Below are 24,354 nucleotides of genomic sequence, written 5' to 3'. Positions count from 1 at the left end.
TACTAATGCTTACTGCCTGCAAATCGGAACATATGCACTACTTAGAATATTATGCCAATATTTTGTTTAAGAGACTATCTATCTTTTTTAGTCTGAGTGCATTAATTAAAACAGGTTCGAAATCCTTTTGGTGCATTTTGGAAATCTGTGTCGGGCCAACTGAAAGGGGTTTACTATTTCGTTATTTTAGTTAATATTATTCCAATATTTTGTTTAAGAGACTATCTATCTTTTTTAGTTTGAGTACATTAATTAAAGCAGGTTCGAAATCCTTTTGGTGCATTTTGGAAATCTGTGTCGGGCCAACTGAAAGGGGTTTACTATTTTGCTATTTTAGTTAATATTATGCCAATATTTTGTTTAAGAGACTATCTATCTTTTTTAGTATGAGTACATTAATTAAAGCAGGTTCGAAATCCTTTTGGTGCATTTTGGAAATCTGTGTCGGGCCAACTGAAAGGGGTTTACTATTTTGCTATTTTAGTTAATATTATTCCAATATTTTGTTTAAGAGACTATCTATCTTTTTTAGTTTGAGTACATTAATTAAAGCAGGTTCGAAATCCTTTTGGTGCATTTTGGAAATCTGTGTCGGGCCAACTGAAAGGGGTTTACTATTTTGCTATTTTAGTTAATATTATGCCAATATTTTGTTTAAGAGACTATCTATCTTTTTTAGTATGAGTACATTAATTAAAGCAGGTTCGAAATCCTTTTGGTGCATTTTGGAAATCTGTGTCGGGCCAACTGAAAGGGGTTTACTATTTTGCTATTTTAGTTAATATTATGCCAATATTTTGTTTAAGAGACTATCTATCTTTTTTAGTATGAGTACATTAATTAAAGCAGGTTCGAAATCCTTTTGGTGCATTTTGGAAATCTGTGTCGGGCCAACTGAAAGGGGTTTACTATTTCGCTATTTTAGTTAATACTTTAAGTCCTCTTACTGAAAATTAGAGAGAACTTAGTGCATATTTAAATTTAATAAAACAGTTTGTACTTTATCTTACCTTTTATCTTTATTTATATTTGCAATTTGCCGTGTGTTTAAGAGAGTCTTTAGGGCTCGACATGTGTGCGTTCTGCACGCTCATCTCTTTTTAAATATAATATGCAGTCCACCTGATGGTAAGTGACTACTGCCGTCCATACACATTTGTAATCAAACACATATAATATTAGATTCCTACAACAGGTCCGTCACAGATGCGCCGCACGATAAGTCAGCTGGAATGCCTTGGAAAAGTATTTTACCCTTACCACACCTTTCAAACAAGACCATAGCAGCGCTTAAGTTATTTTCCTCGGTCATAAGGATCCATTAGGATTTCTTCACGTTAAATTTAAAAAAAAGACGATAGCACACGAGCGACATTTCATGTCAACGACAGTCGCAGTCAGCCAATTGTCGCTGCTTGTCAGTCGTCGCAAATGTTGACAGTCGATGACAGTCACTGACAACAGGGAGCGACAGTCGATGCTAGTTCGTAACTGTCGCTGACGACAAGCAGCGACAAATGACGACAGCCAAAGACATAACCTGTCGCTCGTGTGTTATACCCCTTACAGTGTTTCTCCCTCTCAATCCCATACCGACAAACGATGAAGGAAAACATCGCGAGATAATAATGGGCTGCTAAAACCAAAAGAAAAACAAAACAAGGCAAATGATGAATATAGGCTCTGTTAGTAATACAACAAACTACCTCATTATTTCGTTTCTGATGTTCTTTGAAATACATTTCCGCACAATTACAGTTACTGAAAGGAAAAGTCATATTGAAAACTAAATAAAACTTTTGTCATTATTATTATCTTATATATAAAATTCTCGTGTCACAATGTTAGTTACCGTATTCCTCCGAAACGGCTTCACCGATGTTCGCCAAATTTTATATGCATATTCAGTAGATCTGAGAATCGGCTACTATCTATTTTTCATACCACTAAGTGATAAGGGTTGTTCACCCTTAACATTTTTTTATTAATATGGCAACACAACGTTTGCCGGGTCAGCTAGGTTAGGTAATACATAATTTAATATTAAAAAGATTTAAAATAATGTATATTTTTTATAATCTTAAAGTAGCAAGTAAGCATATAATTTAATAGACTCGATGTTGAGTGCTTACTGCCGCCCACGGATATCTGTAATCGATCCCAGATAAGATAAGATTCCTAACTGAGTTCGGCCACAAATACTTGCAACCCCTGAGGTCTACATTGCAACGCCTCGGATAAGTATGTCGGGCATACATGCGGTTCAATATATTATGTATAAGGTTTCGCAAGCTATTTGGAAAGGAATGACAAACAGGCATGAAATCCAATTATATGCCACCTGGAAATGCATGAAGGTTGTAGAATCATTGTGGTTCGATTCCGGCGGCGGCACCGTCACAGATATTTCTGCCAAATAACAGTAGTTATGTTAACCGTTGCTATAATCTATCTATGATATCTTTTATCTCAACAAATATTTCTTTTGCGAGGCGTTTCAACTTAGTTCTCAAGGATTGCAACGCATCTGTCGACCTCAAGAGACTAATCTTGTCTGAGTGTGTGTATGTCTTGTTGTCGTGTGTTGTTGTGTATGTGCAGCGCGGTGAACGCCTTAACCTATTTCACTTTGAGGAAAGACGTGTGCCCACATATTCTGACAGTAATGAGTTGACGACAAAAAACAGTTCGATTAGACAGTCAGCATTCACAAAAACAAAACACAGATCTTTATACCGTTCAAAAACCAGTTTAAACCAGTTCTAACCGAGTATCCCAGTAAAAACAGACGGAGTCAGGAACAACGTAATACAATTTAAGCCATATTCCCAACACAACGAACCGTGGCCGACGTTTAGTTTGGAAATAAAAAGCTCGAATGCCGGACGGATTGCACACAGGCAGAGTCTTTTGGGATTTTACCCCGTTACGTTTTTATATGGCTGCCTGTTACACCGACGCGAAGCTTGAATTTGAATTTGGTATAAATAACATTTATATCTTTATTTATTTATTCATGATCACCAACATAATGCACACCAAGAAAAAGTAACTACAAATCATAAATACAGAGCAAAGAGGTAAGTGTCAATATAATTATAAGTGAAGACAGCATGCAAACAAAGTAATAATATACGTACGAATAATAAATAAGGGACTGTTTAAATCAGTGTGTCTTAAATTGCATAGCAGTTCCATAAATAACATAGATATTAAAGATTATTAAAATAAAGATTTTTGAATAACCATATTATAGGGTAACTAAATAGGGAAGAAAAATTGGGAGCTCGTAACAATTTATATGCGTATTCATATACGATATTACGATAACATTTTAATGAATCAATGCATTAATTGAATGCTGCAGTTATTTATTTTTTTCATTAAAAAAATATTTGTTGATTTCATCGCTTTTAAAAATATTGTACAAATATTGCAAAAGGAAAATCTTAATGTCTGACAGTGTTCTTGTGGGTGGATTTATCCTAGGCAAATATTTTAAAATGTGTAACGATTTGATTTTTGTAATAAGGTATTATTTAGTTAAAAATTTGAAAAAGGTGCAAAAAGAGCTCTCCTTCAAAGCCGGCGATGCATTGGCGACTCCTCTGGTGTTGCAAATGACCATAGGCGACGTTGACTGCTTTCCATCAGGTAGCACGTCGGCGCACGTCTGCTTTATCGTTAGGCTCAAATATAAAAAATCTCGGATAGCATAATGTAAACAAGATACAATAATGCATAAATATAAATAATATTCGCAGCTATGTAAATGACTGACAGCATTATTCGCATGTAAATGTGGGAGTCTTATTGAAATTCTACGGATTCCAAGGATGGAAGTAATTCTTTTTCGTAAGCAACTTCTTTTGTTGTATTGTTGACTCAGTGTACGAATAAGTAAATTGACTTTTTTTCTCAAATTTGACATACCAGTGTTAAGGTAGGCGCATACTCCAAGCTATTGCGTGTGTGTAATAATTATAGTTTAATAATTTAAAATCACGCTAAAATCGCATAAGGAAATCGTACCTCCTGATTCCTGACGATACTGAGGAGAAGAATGAGATAAAATTATTAAAATCGTGTATTGACATCGATTCTTGATAATTGTTCAAAATTTGAAATTAATCGGACTGTTCAAAGTGGGTAAAAATTAAGTTCAAATATTCCGTTATATACATACATACATACATACAACCCAAGCTAATATGGTTCCACTAAAGGATAGTCGGACAGACAGCGAAGTCTTAGTAATAGGATTCCGTTTTTACCCTTTGGATACGGATCCCTAAAAACATTATATTTATTTTAGGAACGAACTCAAGCACTATATTTAAAAGCATATTACATCTTCAAATTTTACAGTGGCGCAACATTGAACTTGTAATGTAATAATTCAAATGGAGCATTACATTAATTAACTTGTTATTACGTTTGGTACAATAAAATAGCTTAAACGTCAAGTAGCATAATAGTTTCAATAAAGTATTGTATTAATTAAAAGTAACGTCTCGCCGAGAATTACAATATGAACTTGTAATATAACAACGTCGAATCTTACAATCAATTTGAATGTAAAATATGAACGCTTATAATATTACGAATACATGGTCTAAAATTAATTATATACCGTTGAACTGCGTATATAAAAGTAATAATAACGATGTAATTATTTCGTGATAATTACAAATTTCGTTCAATGTTTTTTTTCAACAAAACCATCACTCCATTAAAATGTAATATATATATAGGTACGGTATCAAGTTATCATGTATAGCAGATAGTAATGAAAACAAAACATAATCAAAATTCATAACTTAGACCTCTGTTTTAAACGGAATCGAACCTAGAATCGTCTGCATGTCAGACTGGTATGATAATCGCACGCCGGCCGTCAATCTATCCAAAAGGTATCCAACAGGCTTATCCTCTGTGATGGAAGGATTGGCAACATTTTCCCTCCAAAAAATGAAACTCTTTATACAGGATTTTGCCATCGTTTTGGGCACTATGCCACGAGCCACTATGTCAGTAGGTAAATTGTAGATAAATCAATCCATCCATCCATCCATCCATCAGCCTTTTGAGGTCCACTGCTGGACATAGGCCTCCCCTAATTGGCGCCACTCCAACCGGTCCCATGCCCTTTGAAGCCAGCGGTTTCCCGCGGTGTTTTTCAGGTCATCGGTCCACCTGGTCGGGGGGCGGCCTGAACTCCTTAATAAACTCCTGAACTCCTTGATAAATCAAAAGAAATAAGAAACAGTCCCACGGTAGGATCCCCTTTTCGTGGGTGCCTTGAACACACACAAACACGAATACAAAAAACCCAGAACTGATGTCTAAATTGTTCATTTCGATATCTCTCTATATACCAGGGATCGAACCCGGAACCTTTTGCGCGTCAGACCGTTATGGTAACCGCTTCGCCAGGCGTTCGTCAATAATATATTAAAATCCCATTTCTTATATATATTGTGTAATGGAAAGACTCTCAGTAAGAAAAACTATCCAAACAGTAAGAAAAACATCAAATTTTTCTTTTTGCATCATCGTTTTCCTAAAGAAATGCAATGAAACTTTAAAATTTATAAAGGATCAAATTACTCCAAGAGATTCTACGAAAACTATTGTTAGTTTGAAGAATATTATAAAATCAACCGTAAAAACGGTTTTATTACATTTTGAAACTAACTCGCGAACTAAACTATTATAACTAAAATTTGGATACAGTAACAAAGCTGAGATTTCTTTGAAGGTATAAAAATTTTTCATTTACTACTTTTATGAAGATACTAAACTTTGAACCATTGTTAGCTTGTAAGATATTTTGACTTCAGTTTTCATCAAACCCAATGAATTTTGATTTATGTACAGAAATATATTTTATGAGATTTTTGTTCCTCACTCTATTTTCATTTAACTATTTATTTAAAATATAAACTGTGTTATTATTTGATACCAAGGATAGGTTTTACTGTCACACCTTTTTCTGTTTAATGATATTAGCGTTAGGGGTTGCTGTGTCTTGGATGAAAGGGTTTGGTAAGGGAGATACATAATACTTGATACCATCGCCTGTTGGTAAGTGACTACTGCCGCCCGTGGACATCTATACACAAGCTTAGATAAGATAAGATTCCTATTGGTGAGGACCACTTACCACACCCTTCAAACCAAAACACAGGCTGTTATTGGGTAGAAATAGGTGTAGACACACAAGGGGTAAATAAATTGCAGTTCTTTCCACACAAAGTTCTTCCACAAGGTTATAGTGAAATAACTAAAACCCTATACGTCAATTTCAACCGCACGCGGTGTACTGAAAGTTTATGGAAATTTGACGATCGTTAGATGGAGGGATAGAGGGATTTAATGGTGGGGTGAGGACCCAGTTGCACACTGTATCACTCCGGAGGGATAAACTGTACGTAAGTAACAATATTAACAAGTATCATTCAAAGTTTTAATCATTAAATTAGGAAAAAAAAACAACTTTCCGACTTATTTAAGTATTCGTAACTTGAAAAGATACAACCAGTATAATTTATATAAGTGCAATGTGTTACTTTCAAATTTAATAAGCTAGTTTGTTGTTATAATTAAAATAACTTGGAATGGACGATGTAAGCTGTAATACAGGGTAACACCTAGCACGGCAGACAATGCCTTCTAAAATATTCGTTAAACACTAAGCTAATTTATTGTGTATCATATTAACTTTGTAACTTTATAATTATTATTTGACCATTTAGTTACCACTGCTACTGTCCCTGAAGTTCCGGGACCAGAACAGGGCTACGGTATCCCCTGCCTGTCGTTAGACGTGACTAAAAGTGCGAGCTCGAACCGCCCGGCTAGTGACCCCGGGAAGGACGACGATATGTGTGGTCGCATACCGTCGTACGCACCAGACGGTGTGGCGAGCGTCAAGCTCACCTGGGCGGAGCCCGACGGGGCAGTGCGCTGAGAGGACTCCGGTCGCGTTCCTTTGGAGATCCCGGAGCCCTCTACGCAGCGCCGAGGACGGCCACCGGGGCGGTTTTAGTGCGGTAAGAAACCCGCATAAATCTGTGTCGCGGCACCGGGTTCCTTTTGAAGGTTTCCTCGATAACAAAAAAAGGTACCTCTGCTACACATATTTCTAGCTGAAGGCAGGTCTGGTTTCGCTTTAAGGATTTTGATACCACCTGACCTCAAAAGGTGATCATCTTAGTTTAACGCAAGTATGATCGGCTTTAGGTAGAACCCTGTTTTTTAAGGAGTTAATTATATAATATGTCCACTTGTACTTCAAAACGCCATTTCTGCTACTTCTTAAATCTAAAATAGATAAACAGAAAATTAAGAAACGAGTTTTAAAAATTCTTTATAGGCTAAATAGTAAATAAAACGTTGTCGTTGTTAATAAATCACTAACCGAAGGACATTAAAAAATACGTTATATTTTTATCAGAAGTCCCTAAATAACCTAGATGAGCACTAGGAAAGGACATATTTCATTCCCTAATGCCCTAAACTAAAAGCTTTTAGAATTATAATAATTTTTTTGCAAAATAATAATGGCCGGTAAATGGGTACGAAATAGTTAACACAAATAATGGCTTTTTCACCTCAAAGGAAATGCCATTAGGACGGGTCTGGGTATTGTTATTTCCCACTTACACTTTATTTTCCCAATTTTCCTATAAGTATACTACTTATTAAAGTCCAGATAAACAGATGGACAGACAAATAAGCCTTGAAGGTGTAGAACCCGTTGTAGTTCGACTTCGGCGGCACCACTGCCACACCTATTTCTGCATAATAACAGCAGTGTTAAGCGCTGCTGTGTTCTGGTTTGAAGGGTGTCGTAAGGGAGATATACTTTCCGAGGCTTTCCAACTTAGTCCTGAGGGGTAGAGCACAACGGGGGCCGATCTCAGGTAAGAATGTCTAATTCTATCTGAGGTTGATTACAGACGTCCATGGGCGGCAATCTCATTTGCCACTCCAAGTTTAAAAAACATTTATTTATACGTAAGCATTTAATGAAATAAATTATTTTTAAATATATTACAGAAAAGATGGCAGTCTTTCTCAATTAATTATTCATGGGTCAAGTAGGGAGATTTTATTAACTTTGTTGACGACTCTTCAATTCTTATGAAAAGACGTTAATGAGCTCTGAGATATAACAAAATGAAGTAAATGTTTCATTCTTGGAATTTGAATTGATATAAACGAATCGTTAAGAACATTCATTTCGAATGAATCCAAAAATCGAAATAGTGTGAATTAATTTAACAATAATCAGTAATTATTTGTTTTATAATGTATTGCCCATGCACTTGACAGAGCTGTCGTAAACTCATTCGACTACGCAGCGAATATCGGGTTCGATGCTCTGATAGGTAATTTTTTAAATGGCGAATATAGAAGTTCAATTGTGATAATGTGAGGATTGAAAATGTAATAGCGTTATTTATTATTTGCAGTTTGCAATGATAGAACAATGGCCAGATTTCTATAGGAGCTGGACTCGACTTTTATTTTTCATGTCCCAAATTAAACTATAGTTAGATTGGTTTGTCCTTTTGTTGTAAACACCATCCCGTTTGAAAATCATATCTAAATAGCCACGATTTTTTATAAAAACGTCAACTATACTTTTGAGGTTAGGATCAACAACTACCTTTTAACCGAGTGCGGCGTAGCCTAAAAATGTATTTAACGATAAGCGAGTGGGTAATTAGCGATCTCTTTTCTATTTATTGCGATTTCTCTCAGAGAATTACCCAAAAAATGGGACATCTGTCAAAGCGCACAAGTCCCCTTGTCCGTTTATCAGATATATTTATATAATGCTCTAACTTGCACAACGTGTAGTATAGAAAACCAAGGATGGCACAACATCACACGTGAAGTATTTCTACAAGGCTTTTTTGTGGTTTGACCACTTCAATTTATTCTGGCTGAAGAGAGTTAGTCGCTAGATACATACTGTCTTTCAGTCTTCAATACTCAAGTTGAATAGATATTGACAAATCGAGTACTGGTAAGTTACAGGAGTAAATGAGATGTAATGGTAGGAGCACTTAAATGAAAGAAATAGGTTTGACAAAAATACTTTTTATTCATCATCATCTCTTACAACTACAGCATCGAGGAATGCTGCTGGCTCTGATATTGTCGGCTGATGCCTGGCCCACCCAAGGTACCACACAATTGTCATAACATGTGCACAGCACCCAACCGTTCTTCTACCAACTAGACAATTACAACAATACTCTGTTATAGCTTCCCTTCCAGACACATTATTTTCAATTAATATATAAACATAATACACTTTTCTCGAAATGTGTCTGGATTTAATTTTGCCTCTTATTAATGAATTATTTCCACTTCCTCTCAAACGATACTCTCTTACATTAATGTTATCTCTGCTTATTTCAATACGATACCCTCCGTGAAACCTGACATGTTCACTATAATAGGACATTGCCTGTCGGATCTGATATGTTCCTAGGGCAAATAATATAATTTCACTATATTCTAGACGGGGGAATATAATATTAGTATTGGATGCAGCTGTGATACTAGTAAAATCAGATGTTCGTCTATTCATATTCATATTGTTTATAAAATCGGATAAATTATTATGTAATTATCAATAGCATGGGTCGATGACCACAGACTATGTAACTATTGTCGATGACAAATGACGTTCCGTTGTATGTTTTTGAACAAAACCCTTATACGTGCTATGAACCAACATAATTATTTTTTATGACAAGAATCCAATGCATAATAAATCAACATAGTAGTTGATTTAATGCCTAAATACTAATTTAATTGAATAACAGTTTACAACTATTCAGATAAACTTGAATAATTATATTTTTTGAATACCAAGTCATTTCATACGCGAAATGAATCGTCAATAGGTGCGTTCTGAAACTATTACTCGAAATAATTTCGAAGAAGTTACAAAAACTGAAATAAATGATTAACTTTTTTTTGTGGCTACATAGAAAGACATTTCTTGTGTTTTTTAAGACCTTAAAACATAAGGGATTTTTTCATATATATGACATATAGTGACGCCATCGTTTCTTCGTCTGGTACGTTTTGACCATCCTTCTTTCTGTTTCGTTTGCAAAGATTTCGGAAACCAAGGGCGTAACTACATTTTATTTAATTCTGGTCCACAGACATTTAATATTTTTAAACAAGGTAAAAGTTATTTATTAATTACCATCAATTGAAAACATGTTTTTATCACACAACTAAATTAAGTTATTGAATTATGGTCGGTGAATAAGGTTTCCGGAGGTTGCAAAATCAATCCTACCGCTATTTATGAAACCCTTAGTTATATCACCTGACAATCCAATTCTAGCAAAATAGCATAAAAAGAACCTCAATATTTATAATTCTAACATATTATATTTCCAAAGTCTAACAGTTTTTAGTCTGTTTATTCACGCTACAGTACATCGTTTAACGATAATAGTAGTCTCGTAGCTCGTAGCTACGTCGTAGACGTGTTTAGACACATAACATTCGTAGCATAACAGCTACGTAGACGTTGTTTTAGGTAACCTAATTTTTAGGGTACATAATTTTTGAACAAACTATTATATTAAATGTGGCAATTAAATTAGGTTTGTGAGTATGCTACGAATAGGCTTTTATAGACTTAAGTCGGATTTAGTCAACGTTTCCTAATTTTTAAGTGTTAAACAGTAATCTATTGATAAAGTTATGTACTATACTGTCATTTTATTATTTTAAGATAAAATTTAGTAAAATGATATAATTATTGTCTTCTTAATGATAGAATATACGTTACATTATGTACGTTTAAAATACGTTTATTTTTTTAAATATACAATCAAAAAATTGACCACCTACTACTTTTATTGAAGTACCGGGTTACTTCGCGTCTCCAATCTATCCAATAATATTGATCTTGAGATAAGTTATAAAGCAAACAGTTATCAAAATTTGGCTCAGAAAACAGTTGTAAGTAGTTGAGGCAGTTATCAGGAAACTAGCGGTAGAACTCAGGCGAGTTGGCGCCGTTACAAGCGCCGATTGTAATTTGGCTCTGAATGCTAATAGGACTATTAGGGTGGAGTGATAGTTCTTAGGAATTTGGACGATAACGATAAGTTCCGGCTAGTTATATTGCGAGACTTAATTTGTTTGAGTGCCTCTGTGAATTCAAGATTTAATATTTCACTAAGATTATGTTTAAAAACAAATATATCGTGCATCACGACAATAAAGGCGATAATTATAATCATTCTGAATGATTATTTATTGCCTAATTAATGACAAAATATAGATTTATTTTTTATGCTTGTAATATATTTGTTATTTTGTAATTTAAAAAACCTGTAAGGGTTTATTTAATCTAACTACTTAGTCATCAGGAAAAGCGGCTCATATTTTGAACTGAAATTTATTAAGTATTTAATTACTATTTAATTTTAAGTCATCTAAACAATAATATTGAGAAAAACACTAAATTTGGGAATTGAATCCGGGACTTTAGTCTACAATATTGGATTACTTCGAGTCTTCAATCTATATGAGATTGATTTCTACTAAAGTTATAAAGCAAACAGTTATCAAAATTTGGCTCAGAGAACAGTTGTAAGTAGTTGAGGCAGTTATCAGGAAACTAGCGGTAGAACTCAGGCGAGTTGGCGCTGTTACAAGCGCCGATTGTAATTTGGCTCTGAATGCTAATAGGACTATTAGGGTGGAGTGATAGTTCTTAGGAATTTGGACGATAACGATAAGTTTCGGCTAGTTATATTGCGAGACTTAATTTGAGTTGAGTTGAGTTTCTCTTTGAATTCAAGATTTAATATTTCACCAAGATTGTGTGTACGAAAAAAATAATATCGTCCATCGTGACAATAAAGGCGATAGTTATAATTATTTTGCATAATTATATGACGTCTATTTTTGCTTGCTTAATGACACAATATATTTTTTTTTTACGTTTGCAATATATTTGTAATTTTGAAATTAAAAAGCAAGGGTTTCTTTAACAGTTACTTATAAGGAAACCGGGACTTAATTTGTTAAAGCTTCAACTTGAGTTCAAGATACTGTTACTTCAATTTGCGTCGATGCGAGTGTCAACTTATCTTCAAAATAAATCGAGCACGCATTGCCCTTGATAGGTGATCACCGCTGCCTACAGATGATTGTAAACAACTCCATAAAGAACACAGGTTCTACCTGAATCGATCATAGATGCATTGTTAATCCTGAGGAGTTAGATTTACCTTATATTTATTTATTTATTTATAACATAACATGTAATTTACAGGCTTAACCTAAAACATTACATGTGCTCAAGAATACTTTACATACATTTATAAATCTTGTAAGGTTGTCATGAAATATGTCAACATTAGGCATCTGTAAAAGCAGGCGATTGATTAGAGCAGGCGCAGCGCAGTGTGGTGCAGCTGCTGTGCGGCGCGTGCGCAACAAACGTTCTGCCAACAGACGGCCAGGCCTTCTGCCTCCATACCCTCCGCGCATATACTGCATCGGAACCTCTATACCACATTTGGCAAGTGCAAGGGGATATAATTATAAGTCACGCGTATTTAAATCCTGTAACAACGTACTGTAACATAGTCCTAGCTATTTTTAAAGTTAATTAACATTTGTTTATATAAAAAACAAATATGTTGAAAAAGTTACATAGAAACTAAAAAGATATAAAACACCGTGACGTACGCTTTGAACAATGTCATACGCTTGGTAAATTCACTAATTGCAATTAAATTTCGCTTTTAGCTTTTGCAACTCTCGCTGTGTTCACCCAACACTTAATAAATTATAGTTTCAATTAATTAAATTATAGTTTATAAACATCCATTTGTAAAAACACACGCGAATACATACATACATGCATACATACAGGTGGAATTTATGTAAACTCTTTCTACAATTCTACGATACAAAATTATTTTCACGCTAATGAAAACAAAAGTGAAAAAATACGGTCGTGTAATTACACTCCGTTCTGTAGCTATTTACCGCATGCGAGCAATATTGCCAGCGATTGCATCACTAATGATGTGGGAAAAACTGAGATTGTATCGATTGCTTTGACGTAAGAATGAGCACCAATGACAGAGTTATCGAATGGAAAATATCAATTTTCCGACCTTATGTTACGTAAGTTTATTTTATAAAAGCCAATGTTTTGTTTAACTCGTATACTAAAAATAAAACCTAAATATATTTTTCTTTCCTCGATTTGAACTAAAAAGTCCAGATAATTTCTAAAAAGATAAACAATGTTACTTTAACCGTGGAGCTAAGACCAATCTAGATCAAGTAATCGTTGAAACAAAATTAAAACAGAATCAAAATGGTGTTATCTATTTACGAGCTACGAGGTTTCAAACATACAAAACACACGTTAGACTTATAGACGCCTCATTCTGCTTCGAGAATTAAAAAAAATATGTCCCTTTAAACGAAAACAAAAGTGAAAAAATACGGTCGCATAATTACACTTCGTTCTGTAGCTATTTACCGCATGCGAGCAATATTGCCGGCGATTGCATCGCTAATGATGTGGGAAAAACTGAGATTGTATTGATTGCTTTGACGTAAGAATGAGTACCAATGACAGTTATTGTACGCAAAAAAGCAATTTCTGCGGTTATGTCAGTTATTGTGCTTGTTAGTAAATGTACCATTGCCATGTCTATTTGTAGCATTAAATCAGTGAGTTCTTACTTTTCAGTAGAAGAGTGTGGATGGAAGTTGACTCACAAATGAGGAGACCATCTGAGTCCTCAGGAGTGCCTATGCGCTATGTAATCAGTTTCTTTAAGAATCTCACTTTTTAAAGAACCCTTTGTGGTTCGACTTCGGCGGCACCACCGCCACACCGATTTCTGCCTAATAACAGCAGTTTTAGGCGCTGCTGTGTTCCGTTTTGAAGGGTGTGGTAAGGGAGACATACTTTTCCGAGGCGTTCCAGCTTAGTCCTCAGGGGTAGCGGCGCATCTGTGGCCGACCTCAGGTAGGAATATCTAATCCTATCTGGGATTGATTACAGATGTCCATGGGTGGCAGTAGCCACTTACCATCAGGCGGACTGCATGCTCGTCTGCTACTCCTATATTATAAAAATAAAGTTCTATAAAGAGTAAGTTAAAATTGCCTGTAGGCAGCAGTGGTTACTTACCATGCTCGTTTGCTAATTTAACCTTATGTTCTCATATGATATATGCCCAAATGTAAATATACCCATGCACATGTTATTGTATGATTAAATTTAGTTTTGCCACGGACCGACATGCATAAATTCACCATTAGAATTTTTTTTTCCTAATGCATTAAAACTCTTTAAACTTACTATCAATACTATTAGAGAATAAAGATCACAACATACAGTATACGCGTCCATTTTATCGGTGCAACACAGGTATTTTCAGTATGGTAATACGCTGATTTACTATGCATGGAGCGGGCCATTCAGTCGCTCCAGTCTCTTTGTATTACTTCAACGAGTCTATCAATGATGTCTGAATTTAAAAACTGCACAAAATGCATTACATTTGCCAAAAAATGTCACTTGTAATACAGGGGATTGTAAGGAGCGAAACATTGACTCCTCCTCTGGTATTGTATGTTAGTGTGATATAGGAGTTGTAGATGAGCTTGCAGCCCACCTGTACCCCTAGTATGAGTTTTAAAATGTGCACTCACGAGATCGAGCCGAGAGCTCGGGTCGTTGGTCCGAATCCAATGCATTGGTAGTATAAGTTGTCGGAAATGCACAAACGAGCAATCGTAACTCGTTGACCAGGCGCTCGTTGACGATGAATATTTTGTCACCTTCATACGTACGCAAAAAAAGTGAGACAAATATAATCCGCCATTTTGACAATCTTGAGTTTTCATGAAACGTTTGAGGGCTTTTTTCTTTTTACCGCGCTAAATATTGATCAACATCCTATAAACATAATGCCAAAGCAAATAATATGACATATATTTAAAGAAAATTTAAAAGATATATAAAGTACTTTATATAATTTACAAAAAAGAAATTAACGATGCCTTGCTATTAATATAAATATTTATTTTAAATTTATCACTACCATAAAGACAATAAACTTCTTTGTCGTTGGGATTGACAGTTTAACTGTCATGTATTGTTTATTTAAAAAAAATTAAAAACTTTTTAAGTGTCAGTTTTTATCATCTTTCAAAGTTTTTGTATACTTTTAAAATCAAAAACAGTAAAAAGTCTAAGAGAATATTATAACCACTACGTTTTAAAAAGATGCTACTCAATAAAAGTATAAAGTTGTACTTTGTTGAAGTTGAAGTTGTAGTTGTGTTGTGTAAGTTTAAATAATGCTGGAATTCATAAAATCGAGTACCGAGTAGAGAGGTGAGTACGATAATATTTTCTACGTATGTATATGTGAAACGTTTCTTTATACTTGCATTACATTAGCCCCACGTAATTATGCCTTTTGTTTTTAGACACGTCAGTTTAAATAAACCAGCTGCTGGCCCCGAATTTATAAGCCGGTGTGGAACATATTGGCGTTAACATTGCATGTGCACTACTCACATTCAAAGATAACAAGTGGATTGTAAAAAGGTAAAAAATCAATCTATTTTTATTTATTTTATAAATATTGTTGTTTACTTAATAAATAAATTTGAAACACAAATGATGTTGACTGAAACATTTCTTATTTTATTTAAACAGAGATGATAATATGTATTTGCATATCCTTTGATTCTGTTTATTGTTTCCTACAAATTTTTTTAACTGGTTTACGTTTTCCTTTTATAATGTTAATACATTTTAGTTGTATAAAAAAGAGTTATAAAATATGTTTCTAAAGTTTCAAAATTAAAATTTTAATTATACTGTATAGATTGACAGTTATATTAATACATAAGTCCCAATAGGGTATGCAAACAATATGTTACAATACATCAATCAGTTAGGAAGCAGTCAAATTCAGAGTAGTATATAAATTATTTGTTTTGTTGTTTATTTAATTATTCAAAATATTTCATCCTCATAAGTAGACTTTATAGTCTTCCTAGTCACAGTCATACACTAACAAACACTTATAATGTAATACTCCCTGGAATAAGCTTACTAATTATTTTATACTCTGTTTTAGTGGAACTTGTCATCCCCAACGGCATGCTGAAATTTTTGCCTTCAAAAGCTGCATCCAGAATTGCAACCCCACCAGTTGCAGTTCAAGGCATATCAGGCAGTTGTCTCCCACCTTTGGACTCACAAGGGAATTGTCACATTTGAAAAAGAGGATAGCATATAATGTATCTATACTAAATGTCTATGTCAAATATCATTCATAGAAATAATGTATTATAAATTATTATTAGCTACCTTGTAATACCGTCATTAATTATAAATGAATACTTTAAAAGTAATATAATGTTAATATTATATTTTGCCAATTTAAATATCTTCCATTTGCACAAACTAAAACACGATCAAACTTAGAACATTATATAAGTATTGAAGTTAATGTAGATTTGTGAAATAGCAATAGAGATAGGTCAGCTTCTAACATTTCCCCAAATTGATTTATTATCTAATAGTTTATTTTATAGAAATTATAGAAAAGGATTTGGAACTTACTTGATAACATATTATTTTTTCTTTTAATAATTTACTTTTCTGTTAATAATAATACATTTTTTTTATTTGTTACTTATATTATTTAAATAGTGTATTTTATAATGTTGATATTTTCTATAATGTTATTAATAATTTATTTTGTTACTCACTAATTTATTCATATTGCATCACTTTGTGATACAATCTTTTTTAAATTATCAATGTATTTATTTCAATAAATATTGCAGTAATGATTTGTTACAATATTTAAAATTTAATAGTATAAGTTTATTGTACTTGTAATTTTCACTTTTACTACTAATGTTTTTATTTGCGATTATGTTTATTAATCTTTCCTATTTTTTAATGACATAATATTTACTCACATTTAATTGTTGATACTAATAATTGTATAATATACATTTGTTGTAAATTATTAATTGTAAATTTGATTTTGAATTTATCATTTTATAATCTAGTATTTCATTATTAGCATTAATTCTTTTTGATGTATTAGTGTTTACTTTGTTGGTACAACTTTTAAATAACTACTAAAAATAAAATAAATTTGTATGTTTTTTATGTTAATTCTTTTGTTAATAATAATAAAGTTGTGAGTAAACAGTTACTGTTGCATATTAATGTAAAACAGTCTTCAGTCACCTCTAAACACATACTTTGATACTAACTATAAATTGTATTAATATATTGCATTGTACCTGCAACTTGTATTATAATAAGACATAGTTTTAATAAAAGATTAATTCAATCTGTAGCCTAACAAGAAAATAAATTAATTAAAAAACAAGAACTTGCATTTTTTATTACAATTTATTAAATATTTTTATTACAAAATTTACAATAATATATATTTTATCTTTTTAAGGATAATTGTTTACTAATAGATATTGCAACAAAATATGACGATAATGTGTCAGTATTTTATGGAATGTACCATGGCAGTTTCATAATTTGGGGGAAAGGATTCGAAATTAAAGTAGAATATTATTCTTAATTATTATTTTATTTAAAGGTGTCTAAGTCTGAATTGAATTGAACTATAAGTCCTATACAAATACACATGGACTTAACACTAGAAATGCATTAATGATCTTCATATTTCGATGGAATTTGCCAAAAATTGTAAACTGATTCTTTCTATAGGTAGATGTAAAATGGTAGCTGTATTATTCAAGGGGGCACTCTGCCATGTAGTAGACATCCTGGACACAACAGGGAAGGCTCATCAGATGCCCATTATACCTACACTTCATAGCTGCATTATCTGAAAAATAAAATATAGATATAATACTTATTTAACATTGATTTTATGAATTAAAATAACTTTCAAACAAATGTATCATCAAATTCCACTTCACTTAATTTGTTGTTGAATGCTAGTATTCTACTTAAATAATATATTTTGGTCTGTTTTTACTAATTACTTTAAATTCAAAGACAATGGTCACCAATTGTACCTTAGGTTATTTTCCAATGTTGTATTTGTTACTTTTAATTTGGTCAACAGTTTTGTATTCTATTGTAACGGCTTCAAGGAAATCAAATGTTACTTTTTAAATTATACTGAGTAGTTAGATAAATCAAGGAATTATAAATAGAAATATAAACTAGTAGCCTTTAAAACTTTTGTAACTTGAAGGCTTAGTCTTCTTTGATAGGCGAGTAATTAGGGACCCAAATAACACTCTGGTAGTATGGTAACATGGAACATATCCAAGTCATTGCACTTTGTAATAAATAAATTACCATTTAATATATAACACCCATGATAATGTACCTAACGTATTACTTATAATTTATCTTTACTTGCCTTAGTCACTAGCGTCATCCTTGGTAAGCTTTTGAGGTTGGTAGTTTCCACGGCACAAAAGTAGTAGTTTCCCTCTATAAGAAGCACAATAATCAAACTTCTTTGAATGCCTGGCTTGCTTGAATTTGGTTGTAATCCGGGTAATATGACATAAGTTTAGTACGATGCACTAAATCGTTCACTTTCACGACAGTGAGCGTATACACAGCCTCCTTTATAATTCTCGAAGCATAATATGATCTCACAACATAATTTTTCAACACAATTTATTAAATTTATTTAGTTTTTTTTCAATCAAAACACAACTCACGGTTTAAAAGCTACCGAGTTCAACACTTGCTCGTAAACGACGTCCGAGTCGAAAATGACGTCATTTTGCTTTGTAAGAAATGTCAAATGTGCAACTTGTACTACCATACCACTCTTTATCGACCGTTTACGAGTTCGCCTTACTCGGTCAAGCGAGTCCGAGCTCGTAAACGGTTGAAATATAAAACTCATACTGCCATATTTTAGTTCCAACAAATTCCGCTAGAGGCGCTGCTAGGAGATGTATGGGCGAGCTCGTTAACGAGCAGCGAGTCGCGGAAACGTTAAAAACTCATACTAAGGGTACTGATGGCGGCTACTGCTGCCTATAGACACCTAAAATCAACCCCAGATAATATTAGATTCCTATCCCCCACAGACGCACCGCTATCCTAAAAACTAAGCTGTAATGCCTAACATAAGTATCTCATACCACAAACCAAAATACAGTGCTTAACACTGCTGTTATAAGACAGAAATAGGTGTGCGGTGGTGCCTTATATTATACAAATAAACATTATCAAATAATATGTACACATAAAATTTAACCACCCATAGAAAGGAAACGTTTTATTATGATTTTAATCTAACGCCACATTTCATGGTTCCCAAGGGACCCGTTTAGGGTTATTGATCCCATGGTCCTTATATAACGATACAAGAAATGGATTCTTTATTTGGGAATGTACAATTTGGATATACTTTATAACTAAGTTAGAAGATTCTTTTGTAATGGTATGTCTATTGCCCTACATGTTCAGATTAGAATACACCAGCGATCAGATTACTAAAAGTCCACACCTATTTCTAGTGCAAAATAGTTTTTGCATTTCAGTGGATGAGTGTAAATGCGGACTGACTTACACATGAGGTGAGCATCTTAGTTCTCAGGAGTAGCTGTCGATCATATATCTGTGATCGACTTTACTCCTGATATCTGTAACTCCTAAACACTGAGTTAAAACACCACGTATTATACAGTTGTATGTCTCTTGGTAGAACTATGGAGTTATATGTAAAAGGTGGATATATTGTATGTATATTACAGATGTCAGTGTAACACATCTGTGACCAGCTTCAGGTAGAAACCCCGTTCTATAACGAGTTACTCACAAATGTCTTTGGACGATAGTGACCACTTGCCATCAGCCTGCAAGCCTATTTATTTCAATCTCATAAAATTTCAAACAAACCGTCTTACTACTAACTTACTTGAGAGACCATTCAAATGCTTTCAAGCATAGTAACGCATTTACCTACTGAATGCATTGTACTGTGACAATGGACCGGTGTCCGTGCTGGAAAAGAGCTATTCGGTATCGCTTTCAAGAAGTTTTAGAGCATCACACAATCTCCGTTCCTTTGTAAGGATTTACGGCCACAAACCGCCAGTTACAGTGTATTGTATTGTATACGTATTTATTTTAAAACACCTGGAATTTTGTATAAATACCTGTGTATGTATAAACGTTACTATGTTTTATTTATGGAACGTCTCGAAGCGAAGGTAAGGTTCTTATACCCTTTCCAAAACAGAACACAGCAGCGCTTATCGCTTCCATCATTAGGTAGAAATACATATGGCGGTGGTGCCTTCAGAGTTGAACCACAGAGGGTTAAACATTGAACCACCAATAACTATTATTTGCCTTTTTGTAAATATAATATAGAAGTAGCAGACGAGCATGCAGTTCACCTAATCTCAAGTGGCTACTGCCGCCCATGGAAATTTGTAATCAGTTCCAAATAAGATTAGATTCTTACCTGATTTCGGCCACAGGTGCGCCACTACACCTGAGAACTAAGCTGGTATGCCTCGAAAAAGTATGTTTTTTTATAATATAGGAGTAGCAGACGAGCATGCAGTTCACCTGATGGTAAGTGGCTACTGCCGCCCGTGGATATTTGTAATCAACCCCAGATAGTATTAGATATTCCTTCCTAAGGTCGGCCACAGATGCGCCGCTACCCCTGAAGACTAAGCTGAAACGCCTCGGAAAAGTATGTCTCCCTTACCATACCCTTCAAAACGGAACACAGCAGTGCCTTAAACTGCTGTTATTAGATAGAAGTAGGTGTGGCGGTGGTGCCGCCGGAGTCGAACCACAAAGGGTTCTACCTTTGACTATTATTTGACTATGAAGAATATTCAAAATTACAACGGTCAATTTGTATTCCTGTTTTAATGGTTACACAACAAAGTTTTTAAATTACATTATCCTGGTAGTTACACGAGTAAAGCGTAATACATAATCGTATTTGAATACGTGTCTCCCTCAAAATTGGAAACAGTGCAAAACGTATTTCATTACTGCTACAGCGTACAGTTTTATTTTAAAGTAACATTTCAACATTTCAACAATTATTATAATGACCAAAATGTTCACAAACACAAAATACTGCATAATGAGCATTAAGACTCCTATAGTTAAAATAAATTACCTTTACTAGGTCTATAATTATGTGCAATTTATTAATTAAACTTAAATTTTGTCGCAGTGAAAGCCTAGTGGTTGATGCCTCACTGTCAAGAGGTCCAAGGTTCAAATCCCAGGCCTTTTGATTTTTAAAAGTTATGTGCGTATTATAAATTATTTATCTTGCTATAATGGCAAAGGAAATCATGAGGACACCTACACAACTGAGTGTTTCTTTCAACTGTTGCGTTACAAGCGCATAGTTATTTTTTTTTTTAAAGTGGTTGTCTGAAAAGGAGAATCCTAATATAAGGAGTTTGAAACACTTAGTACTTAGAAGCAACAACGAGTTTGGAATCTACCTAATTGAGAATTTGGGAAGTTCATAGGTGATCTTAATCGCTCAACAGAAGGGCTGCAAGTTCGTTGTCTTGTCAGGTATGTAAATAGAAAAAACATTTCTTAAAAATGTATATAACTAACATGTATATACTAACATAGTCGTAGTAATCGTAAGTGATCGTAATCTAATAAAAAACTTGTGAGCCGTCACGGGACGCCTGGCAGATGTGAAACATCGACATTATTTTGTAAAAGTAATATGCAGAAAAGAACATATTGTGATAGGAAGTAAATATGTCATAATGATAAAATAAAATATTACGATTTTTTTTCCAGATAACGATGACTATCTATTGAATAAACATTTATTTTCATTAAATACAACAATTTACGAATTTATTTCAAATCGTGACTACTTAATTCGCACAGTCAATTGCGCATGGCGACGCGTCGCCACACCGTACACACTACTGCATATAGACTGTATATATACCATCGTACAGATACCAGAAATCGGTTTTACGTGCGGCTATAGATGTTTCACATCAATATCTTTCTTTCCCTACACGTTTGCACGTGCGTACTTATGCCCGTATGCATGTCACTTACATTCTATTAAATACACTCACGCACACAAGGTACGAAAATACTGCAGCCAGTTAACTTATGTACGTGTAAGATGTGAGTACATAAACACGCGTGACAAGAAAAACACCCTAAAGCGCAGAAAGACTAACCATGGCCCATGCGGTAAATATCACAACATAATAAAAATATTAATTTATTGCAAAATATTGCTTTACTCAAAACTACTCCCTTTGTTTCATACCTAAAGTTTCGATAATTCAAACTTAATGTCGCAGTATATCTTTAGCTAAATCTCTCGCTAAATGCGATCCGGCCGCCTAATGACCCGGCTGACAGGCATGACAAACAGCTCTTGACCCATAACGATGGTTTCTCTTAGGAGTACTTAGGTACGCTATGGTAGTTCATTTCGAAATTGGCCAAGTGCGAGTCGTACTCAAGGACGAAGGGTTCCATAATCACCAAATTCTCATTTATATTTGTATCAGTTATTATAACAGCAATAGAAGTAAATGCATTGTAAAACTTTCAAATGCCTACGTATTAAGGTTCAATTATTAATAGATAAAGCAAAAAACGTCAAACAATAGCGGTTTCTTGTACGGCGACCCCTGTTTGTTTTCAAGTTTTCTTATTTTAATTATATACAGGGTTTTACCCTTTGGTTACGGAACCCTAAGCACGTAATGTATCTATAATCTATCTCCGATTTTTTTTCATGGAATTCGAACCACGGAACCCTCGATCGTAAGGTTGTTTCAACCACTAGGCTAATAGGGACTTCTATACCGTACGGTAAATATGATCAGTCTTTCGTGCTATTACTCTATGTCGCAGTATATCTTTAGCTAAATCTCTCGCTAAATGCGATCCGGCCGCCTAATGACCCGGCTGACAGGCATGACAAACAGCTCTTGACCCGTAACGATGGTTTCTCTTAGGAGTACTTAGGTACGCTATGCTATGCTCATTTGGAAATTCGGCCTTTCGGGAGACCGAGGTTGGGATTTATGATTTTTCGAAGATTTGAGCGTAGAAGTTAAGTATCACTAACTTGTTAAATAAATAAAAAAGTGAGGTAATCTGTCTCAGATATTTTTACCTATGAAAAAAATTCAAATCTATTTAACTTCTAGCACTTAATCAGCGTGGTAGACTATGATTCAAACTCCTAATTAGTTAAATGATGAGTAGATTGATCTCAGCCGGGGGATGACCGGCTCGATCCCGAGCGGGAGGCGATCAAACTCAGGGGTGACATGACGGCAATCTGCGATATCGCGATGCCGCGTGTCAGACCTGGCTGGAGACGCCCTGTGTATTGGTGGTCGGAGCACATCGCACGGTTGCGTGCAGCCTGCCTACGTGCTCGACGCCAGTACACTCGGGCTCGACGACGTCGGTCTTCTGGTGTTGCGGAAAGGGAGGAGAAGTACGTGGAGTACCGGGCCGCAACAACTTTGCTTCAGGGCGCAATCGCCGAAAGCAAGGCCCGGAACTGGAGCGCGCTCGTGGAAGGGCTAGACCGAGACCCTTGGGGACGCCCGTACAAGATGGTGCTTGGTAAGCTACGTCCATGGGTGCCTCCGCTCACAGAAACTCTTGACCCGCTTTTCGTGGACTCAGTGGTGGACAGCCTGTTTCCAGGAACCACTGACGAAACGGATCCTCCCGCCGCTTTGCCGGATCCCTCCACATGGTCGGATGAACTAGCGGTGACGCCAGATGAGCTCGACGGAGCGATTAGGCGCATGGCGCGGCGAAACACTGCTCCGGGGCCGGACGGAATTCCTGGTCAGGCTTGGGCTTTGGCGCTGACAGTGCTGGGGGAGAGGCTGCAAAACCTATACACCGCCTGCTTCCGCTATGGACGGTTTCCGTCGGTGTGGAGGCAGGCGAGGTTGGTGCTGTTGCACAAGTGGGGCAAGCCTCGGGACTCCCCATCAGCGTACAGACCCATCTGCCTGTTGGATGAGGCGGGCAAGCTATTCGAGAGGATCATTTCTTCTCGAATTAGCCAACACTTAGCGTGTCATGGCCCGGACCTCTCCGAAAACCAGTTCGGCTTCCGGCAGCGGCGTTCGACGGTGGACGCCATCATCCGAGTCCGAACGCTTTCAGAGCAGGCCATATCCCAGGGTAGAGTAGTCCTGGCAGTAAGCCTTGACATTGTCAATGCTTTTAACTCTCTACCCTGGAAAGCGATCTTGGAG

General features: G+C 35.1%; 1 long non-coding RNA gene across 1 annotated transcript; it reads left to right on the top strand.

The window, feature by feature from the left end:
• Positions 1-15,244: 15,244 nt before the first annotated feature.
• LOC140745344 (uncharacterized) lies at positions 15,245-16,426 on the top strand. Its single transcript, XR_012102653.1, has 3 exons — positions 15,245-15,433; positions 15,529-15,649; positions 16,188-16,426. It is a non-coding gene; the product is annotated as an uncharacterized LOC140745344 (long non-coding RNA).
• Positions 16,427-24,354: the final 7,928 nt, after the last annotated feature.

This window comes from Epargyreus clarus, unplaced genomic scaffold (genome assembly GCF_041222505.1).
Source record: "Epargyreus clarus isolate Ecla_fem2 unplaced genomic scaffold, WU_Ecla_fem_2.2 ptg000010l, whole genome shotgun sequence".
Taxonomy (NCBI): domain Eukaryota; kingdom Metazoa; phylum Arthropoda; class Insecta; order Lepidoptera; family Hesperiidae; genus Epargyreus; species Epargyreus clarus.
The sequence above is the reverse complement of the archived record's forward strand: the minus strand, read 5'-3'. Positions and strand labels throughout refer to the sequence as shown.